The sequence below is a fragment of the Rhopalosiphum maidis genome, chromosome 4 (genome assembly GCF_003676215.2).
Source record: "Rhopalosiphum maidis isolate BTI-1 chromosome 4, ASM367621v3, whole genome shotgun sequence".
Taxonomy (NCBI): domain Eukaryota; kingdom Metazoa; phylum Arthropoda; class Insecta; order Hemiptera; family Aphididae; genus Rhopalosiphum; species Rhopalosiphum maidis.
The window spans coordinates 16,436,626-16,442,625 of NC_040880.1; positions in this window are offsets into that span (position 1 = coordinate 16,436,626).

Here is a 6,000-nt window from a genome sequence, read left to right on the forward strand (position 1 = left end):
TAATCTAGTACGGAATAATCTTAAAAGTAAGTAAACCATACATTTTTCACTGGATAAAACTATTAAAGAATTTTATGTTCAATTTAAAAAAAAATAATTTTATATTAAATCGCTGTTTAACTTTTTATGGAATAAAACTTAATTTAAACAAAAATGAGGTAAGAAAAAAAATACATTAAAAACCGCTTACTTATAGTAATTGCATAGCTGTTAATTTATACGTGGCCGTCAACGGCAACTAAGGAATGATTATTCATGTCGTGACAAATTTGATTATTCTGTTTATCCAATACTAAAGTTTAAGACAGAGAACATGTTTAGCCCTAAAAGCACATCATCATATTATAATAACTCGAATATACTTATAACTCTAAAATATTATGCTCTAAAAAATGTTTTCTAATCGCAATAAATAAAAAAGTATAGTATCTGATATACAACGACGTTAAAAATTTAAGAAATGGGCAATATGTCATCAGTCGGTATAATACGAATATACACTCAAATACTCAATCGACTTGCTATGGAGGCTTTTAAATAATCAGATTCTAAGTATAAACTGTTTGTCATTTTGAAAACGTTGTTTAAAAAAAATGTGTGCATAGAAATTGTCCAAAAAAAATGATGTTGCACAAAAGCGAAAACAAATCTAAAAATATATCTTCAAAAATAAAAACAATATTTAAGCACATGCAAATTATAGTGTTGGCTTTATCGTTGTATGAAATAAATTTGTTTCTAACTGCTATTTTTTTTTACGATTGAGCAAAAAAATATATGTGAATTCTATGAGTCTAAATTATTATATTATCTCGCGCATATGCGTAGAACTACAGTGTAGGACGAATAACTGTGAGAATGAAATCGAAAAATACAATATATATATATACGTACCATATTATACCTACGGTCCTTGTACATTATAATAATATATTATTAGCGATCGCGTGTGAAGCAGAGTGTATATAACATATTATATTATAAAATAAGCATATCGTTTGCGTTTGTAGTTAATTCCGTCGCCCCGTGTGCGTGTGCCGAACGCAATGTATTTATTCGGTCAGTAAACACTGCAATTACGCGTTCAAAGGATTGTTGCGTTGTGAACACACACGCGGAAATATCAGATGTCGTGTGCCGTACAGTTCATTGTACGTTTGTTCTGGATATAATATATTGTTATATTGTACGTCGCTTACCGATAGTAATGATTGTCATTTATGAGGCAAAACTATTTCGGCCATCAACAATTATGATTTGAGATGACGATCAGTGATGTCGGAAAGGTGTGGTTATGGTGCAGGTAGGGATAAATTAGGAAATTGACGACTTCTATGTTATTTTAAAAGGGCCAACTTATCATTTTTGACTCCTCTCATCAGTAAATTTAAAACTTTCACACATTTAAATTTGTATTAGATGATATTTTGACGTATTATACAGGAATGTGACGTGCAGAGAATATTATTATTACTATTAAATTTTATCAATATATTTTACTATACATCATTATTTAGAAATTTTTATTTATTTTTGTCACGTCTCATGATATTTAAGAATAGTAAGAATTACGCATAATAAGACACGAACAATATCTAATAAGTAACCAATAAGTTTACAAATGTATGCAATAATCGTATAAATCGTTAATAGCTCTTAACATTTTCCAATCCCACAGAAATACGTATATAATAAGAATTATAAAAACGTTATAGGTTAAGAATTCACAGAGATCGAGCACTTTTCACGAGAAAAAAAATCGTGAGTTAAAATTTGAGGGGAAGGGGCAAGGTAACATACGTCGGAAGATCGGTTGAAAATTGACTATGTACTATCATATTAATTACGAAATGACAAGGTAGTCGTGACTAAACAATAAGCAGTTTTACGATGATGTTTCTAAAATAAAGCTTTGCGACAACAGACAAATACAAAATTTTTGAAATTCTTCGGCCAGGAACTCTGTCACTTCCTTCGGGAACACTCGGTTGCTTCTTGGTGTATATTGCATAATATCATATTGTCGGAATATTTATGTTAGGTATATCACTAACTTTAGATAAGTTCGCGGTGTCCGCAAGACGACGGCGACAAAACGTCGCACATTTTTTTGCTTTCGCTCGGCGAATTTATGGATATTCCGCCTTCGCCCGAATGCGTTTCCGTACGCACGGTCGGGCGCGTTATTATATTATATTATATCCCTTTTGTGCGACGACAGTCTCGTGGCAGCTGTTGGCAACAAGTTCGGAATATTTCCCTACGCGAGTGCCGAACATAGCTATATAATACACAGCTATAGCAACGACTATATACGCTACACTATATATTATCATATTATATAATACACAACTCTGTACACGCTGCTATAATATACAGACGAGAGCATACGGCAGCGGCGGTGGCGGCGATCTCTTTCACCCGCCACTACTCACCCCACACCGCAGCCGCCCGATCGAGGCACATCGATTTTCCGCTCCGGAACCCCTCCGACCGAAAGAACTCCGTTTAATTGTGTATGGAATTATTCTGGGCCAGGACGATAACAAAAAAAAATAAAAGAAAAAGAAAAAGAAAAAAAAATGTATGCCTTGATTATCTTCGGTCACAATAACACAGCCCTGATGAGGGCGCTTAATGAAAAATTCAATAATATCGCCCCCGCCGCGGACGACCCAGCCGAATGACGACGACGACGAAGCGTCGGCGGAGGGTGGCTGCTTGGACGGCGGAGGGTGGATTCGGAATTAATCAGTGCCCGAAGAATTCGGTTCGACATTGTTAGTCGGCGGCCTTTTATGTATAATACGTAAGTATAGAATAATAATAATAATAAAAAAAGTCAAAAACCGTTCACGAATCTCGGAAAAGTAAATAAATTAAAAACATAAACTTTTACCGAGACTCTAATAGTACAATAGTGATGGACGACGACGACGATGATAATAATAATAATAATAATAATAATAATATGTACAGTGCAGCACTCGACGAATGTTTCGTCCGGTACAGTGGCGTTGGACGGTATTTCGGGTACTTGTATACTATATACACACGGTCGGCCAAACAAAGGCGGCTCAGCTGCTGCCGCAAGGGTTGTGGAAAAGGTTAGACCGCGTGTACATGTAGGGGGTGGAGGAAACGGATAGCTGGCTAACTTCAGACTGCAGAAAAAGGGTTACGTCGTCGTTCTCGCATCGGTACTTTGGACTACAACGGTCCTACAACACGCGTACGTGGTACACACGACGCCAAGCCCCGAAATCAATAAACGGCCCCCGCCGCCACAGCCACCACCGCCAACGCTGCCGACTCTCTGTGGGGTCGAGCCCTGAATTACCGGAGGGGGGTGGTGCTGCAGGGGCTGAAAACTTTGCGTAATATGTTTCTTCGGACAACGTTTGAGCTAATTTATTCACCGTTCTATACATCTATATGAACATGTTTGGTGTGTGTGTGTGTGTTCGCTGTCCGCAGACCTGGAAAATCTAGCCAGACGTCGAGTACGAAGACACCATATTACTGTCAACACTACATAAAACAACTGAGATTTTCAGACAAAAATCATTAATATATCGTTTTATCATAGCAACTCTAAATCCAAATTAACCAGAAAATGTTTGAAAACTTCAAAGTGAATCTATTTGTTGTTTATTATATAAGTCGTTTTACATAAATTCTGACGTTTTTAAAAACTCAACAAACGTAATAACTCTAAAACTTTGTTTTATGTCCATAATATTAATCTAGTAATATTTCAATAATTAAAGAGCCAATGTTTGGTATACGTTTTCGTTGTCAGTTATCGTTTTTGTCGTTACATTACGTCTATATAATATTAATAGTCATAGTATAAAAGGGCCATTGTGAGCAATTTAAATTCATAAATCACAGTCATAAAATACTACAAATTGATTAAATTCAAATTCGGAACCAAAAGTATTCATACAAATGTTATACTGTAGAGTCATAATCTTACTCATTATATCTGTCTCGGTCTGCATACCTCGGAACCACCGATCTTCTTGAACGGCCTCTCGGCTTATGACAGAACAATATGACGTTTGACGTTTATATCGTATTGAAATATTATTCTGAAATTATAAATTTTGACATAAGTTTATTACGATATCACAACGATCATTATGTTTGCATAATAAGTTACGCTGTTTTGCGGTTTTAATCACACTATCCATGCTGCGAAATAATTATATGCTGGCCACGTGTTATTTTATAGAGTAGTGATGGCAGAGAACATTTACATGTTATTATTCTTTAATACGTTATAATTGTTGTGTTATATATTCTACTCGTAACACAAAAGTTTCACGACGGTTGTTTTATTTCATTGCTAGCAATTTAATGTTTATCTTGTTTAAAAATAATTTATAAGCCACTAAAATAATATTGTATTTGATATGGCTTTGTATATTCGATTTTCTTGCAGCTATCGATACTCCGATGTAAAACGTAATAAAAACATTATAATATTGTTATTGTTATTATTATTAATATTATTTTATCAGCATCCGTTAACCAAAACAAAACGCGTCTGCTATAATCAATCAGTATTATTGAAATATATTATCCGAGAATAAAAGAAATGTGAGAATTTTCTAAAATCATTTTTTAATTCATTACAGATTGGATCGAATGATATGGTTATTATTATACATAGTTATCATCACACATTAATATTCTGTCAGAATTTTTTTTCGTTAGAAAAAATACCAATAATTATTTATTATACCGTCATAATATTTAGATTTTATTCGTTAAAATGCTTCTGTTGGAGATCTTTAAAACATTTTTAATATTACTATGATATAGATATTATGTTAAACGATTTATATTAAATCAATGATATTCATGCATCATGCATTTCACATTTATAAATAATAATAATAATAATAATATAAGCACAACAACTCATCAGATAAAAATGTACTTAAAATTGTATAACACTATAAAAGACAATATTTTAAAGTGGCATAAGCCGTTGTTTTGACGTTCCCCGCGCGTACCCTGACAATAACACAATTATTATTGTAAGGCTCATTTAGGTAACAATAACAATTAATTACGACTGCGTGTGTAAATTATTACATTGCAGGTACGTTTCCACGTATTTTACTCATTATATTAAGCGATCAGTCAAACTAAGTTAGTATGGTTTGTTACAATTTATGGTAACACTCTATTAAGGAACAGTATTCGATCGTTGGTAAAATTACATTTTACCGGTATACGCTAAAAGTTGCTAGCGTTAATGTAAAGTAATGAATAGTAAGCTATAAAATAGAATAAAGTGTGAAGATCACTGTTGAACTCGACAGAGAAACTTTTGGACAAAATTTGTTTCGTAACTAAATTATAAGTTATAATATTATATATATTACGTAGGTACCTAAATTTAACTATTGTTCAAAGTAAGTTATTTTTCATCGAAAATAATAAAACAAGTAGACAAATTTAATAATCGTTTTCGGACAATGATGAAAGAAAATTTACTCGCTATAATATAGAAACTGTACGTTTCGTTTTAATAAAGCGAAATGACAAATATTATGAACATTAAAATATAATTTCTGAAAACCAACGTTTGAAATATACGATTACAAATTTAGGATAATAAAATGAAAATATATAGTACCTACTTATTCTTGTAATATTATATAAATAAAATTACTCGTAGAGCAACGGTTTAATTTACTTTTTTATTCAGTATTTACTTAGAAATTAGTTTTAAAAATATAATTTTATTAAGTAAACACACCAGACTAAACTTACCATAATTATACAATTTATTTTTGATTCAATGAGCACAGCGAAGAAAACATTATACCTAAGTTGGTTATATGCAGACTACGAGAGTATTACCTAGATATATAATCGAACTATATAGAAGTAAGTTGAGTCGAAAGCGCTTCAGCCCGAACTCTGGTATTTTTATGGGGTCTAATATCGGTACAACTGTAGAATTTAAAAATTGTTTTCCAA